This window comes from Sinocyclocheilus grahami, unplaced genomic scaffold (genome assembly GCF_001515645.1).
Source record: "Sinocyclocheilus grahami isolate Dianchi unplaced genomic scaffold, SAMN03320097.WGS_v1.1 scaffold93.1, whole genome shotgun sequence".
NCBI classification, from domain to species: domain Eukaryota; kingdom Metazoa; phylum Chordata; class Actinopteri; order Cypriniformes; family Cyprinidae; genus Sinocyclocheilus; species Sinocyclocheilus grahami.
In genome coordinates this window covers 1,026,269-1,036,641 of record NW_015505272.1, presented here as the reverse complement: position 1 = coordinate 1,036,641, position 10,373 = coordinate 1,026,269, and positions in this window count along the sequence as shown.

Below are 10,373 nucleotides of genomic sequence, written 5' to 3'. Positions count from 1 at the left end.
GTCCACGGTGAAAGTTGATGTATTCCCTCAGTGACCAGCACAGCTTAGCTCTAGGCATGACGAAGCGGATATCGTCCTCTTTTGGAAGACAAATCAAAGAAGTTTCGCTTTCACAACGAAGCACACAGCGCCTTCACGACATGGCTGCAACATCAACAATATTACAGTGAGAATAAAAGTTACGCCTTCTTTCTTTGCATGAACATTTGAGTGGCGTTATGCAAATCTTCCCACATAGTGAGGTAGATATGTGGGGGTGTGTTAGAACGAGCCGTTTTAGGTAGGTGTGGCTGACTCTGAACTTTTATAAAGAATATCTCTTTGGATTTGAGACTTTAGTCTTTGCAACTTTACAGATCTTCTTTATGCATGCAGAGAAAGGAAAAATTTAAATAGCATCATATGACCCCTTTAATGAACTTCTTATGAATTTAAAAACAGCTGTTTGTAGGACATAAATCCATCAAGACTTTTATTTAACTTTAAACTGCCACCTCTGGCCAGAATAGAATCCGTAATCTATTTTAATGCTTCCTCCAGTGAAAAATTCCATCCCCTCTTGTCCTCTTGCATCAAAATGCAAGATTTCGCATAAGTGGTGCTTGATCTGTACATATTTCTCTCTTGATTAAAAAAAGAGGACTTTTTTCATTTGAGCTGCACTGATGGGACCATTCTGATTTAATGAGAAAACGTAACTATTTTACAAGTTGCTGATTTTGTTTGAATGTGTATTTGTATGAAAACATAAAGATAGCTTTTAGGTTTTAGAGACCTAAAGTATCCTAAACCAAACCTTCCTAAGCAGATCGTAAGAATAAGAGTGTACAAATCCATATGAATTCACCACCAATTTTATAGTACAATACTTTGTGTTGGATGGGGCTCCACATAAGACAGGAAAAGGTTGGGAAACGCTGGAATAGTCCAGAAAAAAACAAATTTCTCCAAACCTAATGTTTAAAATGGTGCCGTTTTTATTTAATTTCATTTTTATTAATGTATTTTAAAAATGACAGCACTGCAAAATGTGATAAAAGAGAAACAAATCTTCAAATCTCTGTATAAACAAATCTTCTTATGCTCTCTTGGCAAAACTGATGGACTCAATCCTCGTCCTTCTCAATATTACTCATCTGAGTGACATGAAGAAAATGGTTCCTAATGAATTATCTTAATGGACATCACAATTGGGAACAAACTGCTTCCTATGGTTAGGCATAACATTTATTTTTCCCCAAGAAGTATGTTGCACTGGTAACACAACTTGTTATCATTTCAAAACAATTAAAGCATTTTAACAGAGGTAGACCAGCTGTCTTTTAGCACACAATATCCCAATGTCCTTTCAGATCTAACTGATTAATTCCATCCATCATTTATGATTCATACATGATGCGTGTTTTATATACTGTACTACTCATATTATCTAAAAACAACATAATGTCTAAAATCTTTCTTTTTTGTTAGCTATAGTTGTTGAAAGCAGAATTACCTTCATTGATGAAATTATCCAGAAATGATCTGTTTGACACTAATATGACAGGAATTTGATTGGACTCCAGTTGCTGTCCTTATTTGCACATTAAATCGGACACAGTTTCATGTTTCTGCAGATAAAGTCTTAATGCTTGGCAGTAGAAAGTCTAATCAGAAGAATAAACTCTGCTGTATTTCAATTTGAAGGTCCGCTAAGCAGTGCCATGCATGCCGATAAATAGCAAAGGCTTCTTACACACAAATCACAGGTCCCTGTACCAGCTCTTAATCACTTCATGCTTTCTGATAATCACAACAGCTTAGATGCACTCATTGTTAATGTCAGGATTTACTAAACACAGACTCAGAACCTTTGTGATCACCTCTAAGATAGGCCAAGATTAATGGGGACTGGTATTAGTCAAATAAAATGTATAAAATATATGCAGTTTTATGTTTAAATTATAACTCAAACACATGAAATGTTGTCTATGATACACAATTAAATATGTAATGATCGTAAGGAACGGATTTCTTCAACAGCTGCATAGAAGAGGCAGTCAAATCCTTTAGTCAGTTAAATCACACACTGTCAATAGTGCAAATAAAATAAAAGCGACTTCTCCAGAACCTACACAATCCATGTTATCGGCCTAAGCATGCATTTTGGTGAAACCACAATCGTTATTCATCAGGCAGGCGCTGCTTTAAGACCTCCTCAATTAAAGAACTGTCACTTTCAATTAGAGCCCTTTCTACGCTGCCTCACAAGGGAGTGAGGTGTAAACAAAGGAAAGTTTCTAAACATCAGTTCTGAGAGGCGCACTGACTGTAGTGTCCCAGAGAGAACGCTCTTGACTGCACTAGTGGCTGAAGAATTAGCTTCTGGAGGACAAACCGCTGAAAAAAAGGACAGACGGTGTTAATGTCTTTTTCCCCTTGGAACGAAAGTGATGTAGCCCCCGCTAGGTGCTCGGAGATGAGACACATTTAAATTTAAATAGCCCCTCACAGCCACCAGCCTCCTCAGACTCACTTAATTGATTGAGGATCGCCATCGGAGGAGAACCACCACATTTGCCCCCCTCTGTTTGTGATTTAAATCTTTGACATGGGCATATTTGCAAAAGCAACACGGAATGATTTGCCTGTATGTAAACCAAAAATATCTGTTTGTTGACCATATACCTGGACACAGTTGTACCAACAAGCTGTTGATTTTTCGTTATCAAGGATCCGCAGATGTAATTCGAGGGACCTACATCCTAAAATATAAAGGCAGCTGTATGTATTAAGTTTGATATTATAAAGACAACATGTTGTTAAAATTAATTGACCTCAAAATGTCACTTTATTAAAGCCAAAGAAAATTGTAATATAATATAATATAATATAATATAATGTGGAGAACGCTCACATTACTTTGCTTACATGTTACTTTGCTCACAGTTCATCTTGTCATCTTAACAAATAAAGTTTTTTTTTTATCTTAAAGGTTTATATTTTGCTATAATAAATTCAAAAACTAGTGCTGTCCGAATAAAAAAAGTGTGAGTAATTTCATGATTTCTGACTAGTTTTAGAAAGTGAAATGAAACCATAATACTATAAAAATGTGCAAATATGTTAAAAATGGTTATATTAAACATATTAAATTAATTATAGCCTTTTTTAACAGCACTAAAATACTAATAGTGCTTTGTAATAATAAAAAAGTGAGTATCAAATTTGATGCATCAGGATTTGAGGAATGTTTATTTGTGTAGCTCTGAATCATCTCTGTATTTCATTGCATTTTTGTGATAACTGATATTTATATGCATTTTATGTAAGTAGTTTGCTAAAAGTCTCATTGATTTACATTATTACAAGCTGTCAGAATTTCATCTTGCTTCTGGCAATATAAAAATCAGCAACTGCACCAAATAGCATATTTTTGCTTGGTTTGGACTTCTGAATAAAACTGATGTTTTGTTTTTTACCTCCTAAAGTATGAGATCAATAAAGGTTAATAAAGGTCAATTGACAGTTCTATTAAAAAATAGACTATTATTTCATTTGTTAGGCTCAATAATCCCTATTTTGTTACAGGTTTAAAAAATAAAATAAAATAAAGCATTTCAGAAAATGTCACTAATTTTCCAAATCTTTCTGCTCAAACAGTCAGTCTTCAGGGCGTGATAGGAAACAACAGAAGTGTGAATGTTGTTCATGGATTTTTTTAAAGGTAAATCAAATCTGTTATATTAGTTACAGACATCTGAAATAGTTGTGAAGCACATCTATAGCGGTAGTGTAGAAATGCAACCCTAACCAATCCTTTTGGCAAAACCATCCTATTCTATTACCACTCTGCTTGGACTCTGTTCTAAGTCACACTTGGAGCTTCTTAGAGATTAAATAAATGACATGTACCAAGCATATTGACACCTTGGGATTTCAGCTTCTGTATACCTCAAAGTATCAGATATTTCAGCAAGGCTAAGAGCAAAAATGCAAATTAATCTCAAGGTAACAACAAGGTAATGATTCAAATAAGAGCAATTTGCCAAAAATAATTGTAATAATAAATTTTAATAATAAAAAAATAACACTTAGTTTAGTGGATCTAGAGACAAATCTTAATTGTGAGTTTCTGAAAGCATTTGTCTCACTCTTAAATGTGAAAACATGACAAATAGGACATAAAAAGACCAGGAGTTTAAGGTTTTGTGTGTGGTTAGTGAAATGAGGAATAGAGTAATTCTAAAATGGCACATTATATAGTCTTTTGCTACTATCAATATTAATTCTTAAATAAATAAAAGGGCTGATGGCTGATGTATTCTCAGGCCTCTTTGCCCATACGCTGCACTCTGCTCTGATTGGCTTCCTAATTGGTTGTAAATAAATCATTAACTTGAAAGCAAAACAAATCTGACAGCAACAAAAAGAAAGAGCGCAAGAGAGAGAGAGAGCGAGAGATGAACTTCCCGATTCTTAGAGGAGGCAGCGAGGCAAGTGTTAAACACAGATCTCATTTGAAGTCGCTCTGCTATAGACGAGAGTGGCACTTAACACTGTGGCATTTATTATTTGCAGGATGTATATTTCTTGCTCTTGTTTGAACTAGGGATTCACAAAACCAGCCTAAAAGCTTGTTTCAATTTATCAGTAGGAATGTTTTGAATAAACCAGCGTGCTTTCTTCTTCTCTTTTATACAGGAACCTATTTGACAACCTGAGCGCCCTATGATAAACGAAAAACCTTTGACTTTTCTTTATGTTTTTCTTTCCCTTCTTTACCGTCATTCAAATAAGAAATACAATTACACTGGTCCGGACTTCTTTGGTGGGATTTTAAGTGCTGCCCTCCTTTACAGAATGACTTGAAATAATGAGGAGGCTTTCTTTCATGATTAGATGTGGCTGCACTGGCAACCTCAGCTCCCAGATAGACTCAAGAAGGCACTTAAATGAAAAGGCATCCTCTTCAGTGCTTTCTGCATTGGCCCTGTGCTGCATTGTACATTCACCCTTAATTACAGAATATATAGAAATCCTGCCCGCAAAAAGAAAGTGGCACGAGCGTTCATTACGTCACAGCTGTGCACCTGCCGCTGAGTGTTTGTGTTGAGCTTCAAGGATCTGCTCAATGGAGCCTATCAAAACAGCAGCATTCACCAGCAGCGTCACTGGCACATAAAGGTTATTTTTGATCATAATGTAACAAATATCACTCTGATCAAGAGAAAGCATCAGTAATGCACAGTGGAAAAGGCAGAGGGATGCACTGATGCCTGCCAATAAGCCTGCTTGAAATGGGAGGTTTTCTGAAGCTGTTAATGGGATGCATTGTGTAGCTACTTTATATCAATTATTTCTTAACTTTACTTCAATAAACGTCTATCGAGGGGAAAAACATGGTTGCTTGTGATGGGCTTGTGAGGCACTGTAGCTCTGTACTTTCTGTGATTGTGCATCCCTACACATGTCTGTTTAGGGTCTGACCTGTCTTCATTTCACCCAGCCAATTTTCTGATAAATTACTCTAACGAACCGAATGCAGATCAGCCCAATTAAGCCTCTAACTACTTGACAGACTCCTTGCTGAAGTGGTCCATACAACCAAAAGTGAGGTAGAGTGGGTGTTTATCTATAGCAATAGTGCAGAATGGACTCAATGGACATTTAAGAAGAAAGCAGCGAGGCCATCTCACAGGATTGTTGTGATCATCCTTAGTCACAGGAAATGACTTATCATGATTGTATTTGATTGTACAAAAAGCTTTATTACATTAATGAGGTCACAGGAGTTGTTTTTTTATTTTTATTTTTTATTCTATTTAAATATTTAGCATTTAAAACTTAGATGTTTTTTTAAGTTTAGAGATTGTTCTACCCTTGTCCCACACCAATCTTAAAATATGAAGATTCATCATAAAAATTTAATGTAAAAAAAGCTAAATAAAACATTGAATGACATATTTAATATTTTTTCGATATGCAGTATATCTGTATTTTAATGTTCACTATTTTATAGCAATGTTTGCACAAATGACAGCGGTCCTCAAATTTACTAATGATTAAATGTATCATCATTTCCACATCAAATACTATGTTTTGCCTTTACTGTTTGTTTTTGTTTTTTGTTTTTCAAAAATGTGTGCACTTACTGTCTTACTATGTCATCATATTTTTTGTTCATTAAAAATGTATAGCCTAATCAAAACAATTAATTAAATATTCAGTTTCAATATTTATAATTCAGCATTAATGCAAAATTTCAATTCAATTAATTCAATATTTATAGCAGTTACACAAATTGCAACTGTCCTCAAATTAAGTCAATTATAAGTTATTTGTATTTATATTTCATGACAATTAAAAAAATGACCTTTAATAACGTTTTTTTTCTCAAAACTGTGTATTTATTTATCAAGAGGAGGAACGTGCATCATGTCTGAAATTAAATCAGCAAAATATATTAATTTAAATATATTTACAAATGTGAAATGTAAATATCACTTGTAAACTCAATATTTTTACATTCAATTTGCAGGCAGTTTAAAAAAATGTGAAAACATTTTTTATTGTGTGTATTTAGGATACATAAATTGGTAGGATATTGGTTACTTCATTCCAAAAGTGTTTAAATGCCATTTGCACTGCTGTCATTTCCATCACAAAATGTTAAACATATACGATTTGGTGGAAATGGGACTGTGGTGGAAAAGTTCATGATGTTCCAATAAAAAGAGACAAAAATTACAGAATTCTTTCACTGTTGGACATAGTAGATGAATTCAATATAGAATTGATAGTGTAAAAATGTGTTTTAAGAGAGTTTATATTCCACAAGGAGTCCACAGGGCCAAAAGAGCCTATAGTTGAAGAAAAACTTTATAATAAATATTCCAACAGATAATTTTCTCCAGTACACCTTGAAGTTCGGGCTAGTTTGATAGGAAAAAGGAATGGAGAGAGGCACAGAACGAGTTAGCAGAGAGCTGAATGTTTAGGAGTCAGCAGGTGATGAACAGAAGAAGATGGCAGGCTACTTGAATACTGATATGGCCCACCGTTTCTCCTATTTCCATTAATGACATGCTCATCAAGGGCAAACAAGAGAAGCCACCACCGCCCCATTCCATCCACGCCTGTCACCGTGCGCAGTGACGGGCCGTTTTGTGTGTGTGTGTGTGTGTGTGTGTGCGCTTTTCTGTCTCAGGCCTGAACTCAGCGACCTACACAATAAAGTGTGAGACTGCCCCTCTCTGTCACACTGGACAGGCGGTTCCGGGCTGAGACAAGCTCTATTCCCTCACCTTAGACCATCCGAAAGTATCCTTTACCTGAGGACGCTGCTATATACTGTGACATGACTACATTAACAGGCCGTTCATGTCACCTCTTCTGATGTCCCACCAGGTGGCCAGGAAATCAAGCTGTCACATCAGGCCAGTGAGACTGCACATCTCTTCAACGCTTTTCCGTAATAGCCTGTGCCACAAACTAGACAGGCCACATTCTCCAGTTTATTCTGGGACGCTATCAGGTGTTTCATTATTGCTTCTTGCTGGTTCAAAGAGATTGTAAATTGGGCTGCTGTGGTGATGATTGGTGTGGCATGGATTCCTCCACTAGATATTTTCTTTTAGCTGGCAATGGATCCCATTTTAGAGACATTCTAGGGGACAATTAGCATCTAAAATGGGCCTTCTGTCCAAATGCTGATTAACCTTTCTGGTATCATGCATTTGATTGCTCATAATGATTTAATATGAAGTACATAGTCATCTACAGAGTCGCAAATGTCATTTCTGGCAACTTTGACACAAGAGAGTTTAAGGGCATGACTAAGTTAAGATCATAAAACACCTCAAAAAGCACTAAAAAAAAAGCTCTAGTGTTCCCGTTTCGCTCTTGCGACAAAGATGGCGGAAAGGTATAAAGGCTTGCCTGGTCATAGCTGATTCATCGCTGTCAATTTACTCTTTATGAATGCATAAAAGTTATAGTTTCAGCCAAGCCCTGAGATAATGCACATAAAACTGAGACTAACTCTGCTGTAATAGTTGCCATAAACCAGTGAGAGAATCTTTTAACTTGCCTGCCATTTTCATGCTAATACTCATAAAGCTTACATGAACCTCGTCATTCAAGAAATGTCAAGATATTGGCTGAAACTGAAGGGAACTGATTTGCTGCCCAATTCAAACAACTTAACAGACAGCAATCTGAATAAAGGCAACCAGACTTGTAATGCACCATAACATAAACATAAATATAGCATAAACTACACCAAATTCAAGTGAACATCACAATTTCTTGGTAGAAATAAAGATCCTTTCCAAAATGTGGTCTAATTATAGGTATTTATATGTGTAAACTGTGGTTTTAGCACATATTTGTGTGTTTGCATAGACAATGAAAAGTAGTGACACCATAACATACAAAAAACATACACATATTTATGAATTCTTTAAGATCTTTAAGGCCTTCACATGCTATTGGAAATGTCCTACTTCCCACTTCTAAAGTTGTAATTATGAGTTTGTTGTGTTCAAGTGCTTTGTTGTCGTAAATAAGAGGAATCATGGAGGACAGCCCATTCAGGAGTTCATTCTGGCCTGTTTTAATGCGGAAATCTTATTAAAGCCAGAAAATATTTAGTCAGTTTCCAACAGGTTTTTAATAAAATAGCATCCCATTCGGTAACCAAATAAACATTCACCACGCTATCTAGATACTTAGCTAATCAAAATGACAAAAAAAGCTGCTAACACTTTAGTTTAGGAACCAGTTCTCACTATTAACTAGTTGCTTATTAACATGCATATTACCAGCATATTGGCTGTTTATTAGTGGCCTACTTATAAAGCACTTAATAATGCCTTATTCTGCATGACCATATTTTAGATCCCTTAATCCTACCCTATACCTAAACTTAACAACTACTTTACCGACTATTAGGAGTTTATTAGGCAAATGTCTAATATTAGTCAATAGCTAATTAATAAATACTATACATACAAATAATAATAAACTAGCACTGTATAATATAAAGAATAGTCAATATTTTTACATTTCTAAAGCTGTACGTATACTTTTATGTGTTAGCCATGTCAATACATCCATTTTAGAATAAATCCAAAATATATATTTAAATAGTTACAAATTCTTCTTAGATCAGGCTGAGTCGTTGGGAAATAGTGTGCTGTGGAGTCTGCACCAATGTTGGTTTGGCAAAAGGGTGCACTGAGGGTGAAAAAATGACACCCTACAGCCTTGTGTGTGAGTAAAGGGCACACAGTTTCATTTTCGCTTTGTAAAAGGCTAATGTTTTAACCCATAAATCATAGAAAATGACTGTAATTTACCATCCTTTATGTCATTTGAGACCATGTGGTTTACACTAACAGCAGTGTTCAAGTGAAAATGTGTTGTGGTTGTCTGATTGTGCCACAATATCAGAGATGAAGACCCTCAGCACCTTCTAAAGCACACATAATTCATTAATTCCCCGATTCTCCTCACTCTCCTTGGTTATGGCAGGGGGTAATAAAGGTATAATGACTGAACAACCCCGAATGCATTTTATCTCGGCGCATTCAGCGTTGCCTGTGAAGGATTCGGCTATTAGTCCGAATGACAAGCCTGCCCGTGACTCCTCTTCTCTGATTTATTGACACAAATGTAAACTTTTATGCCACTCCGCAGCCCCTCACTTTTAAATACCCAAAGTTGACAGAAAGGGATTCTTCATCTGTATTTAAAAGCGTCCAGCAGTGCAGCGCTATTACGCTGTGGATGGTAGTGTTGAAGTCCTGGTAAGTACGGAGGGGATTGATGGGGTGGAATGACTTCCCTGAGCACTAGGTGATGGATGAGAAGGGGGCTAGGCTGACAGATGATCTAACAGGTGTTCATAACCAGTTTGTAAGAGCTTTTTATTTATGAGGGGCCACAGACAGCCCTGCTGTGGAGCAGCCACACCAGCTGCAGTCGCAGGCACCTCAGAGGCCAGATGCAGCGTTGGCCACCCTCAAATTCTGTCCAGAATCGTAATTAGCCAATCATTTGCCAGGAGGGGTCACATGGGTGGCAGATGAAGAGGAGGGAGGGGTGGAATGGTTGGAGCAGTGGCATGCTGTCTGTTAATAATCAAAGGCGTGCAATGGTGCCTATGGCAGATTGCAGCCCCATGACACAAAGAACTAATGCCATTGGGTCTGGAGCATATTGTCTCGATATGAATACTAAAGAGAAACTAATTCTGTAGAAACACGTTGTTTTGTATGATCTCAGGCTTGCTGTATTCTAACTAATTAACCCAAATGTTCTACTTTGGTCTGAGAAAAAAAAGCTAAAAAGAAATATATAAATGAACAAAATACACTGTCAATCAAATG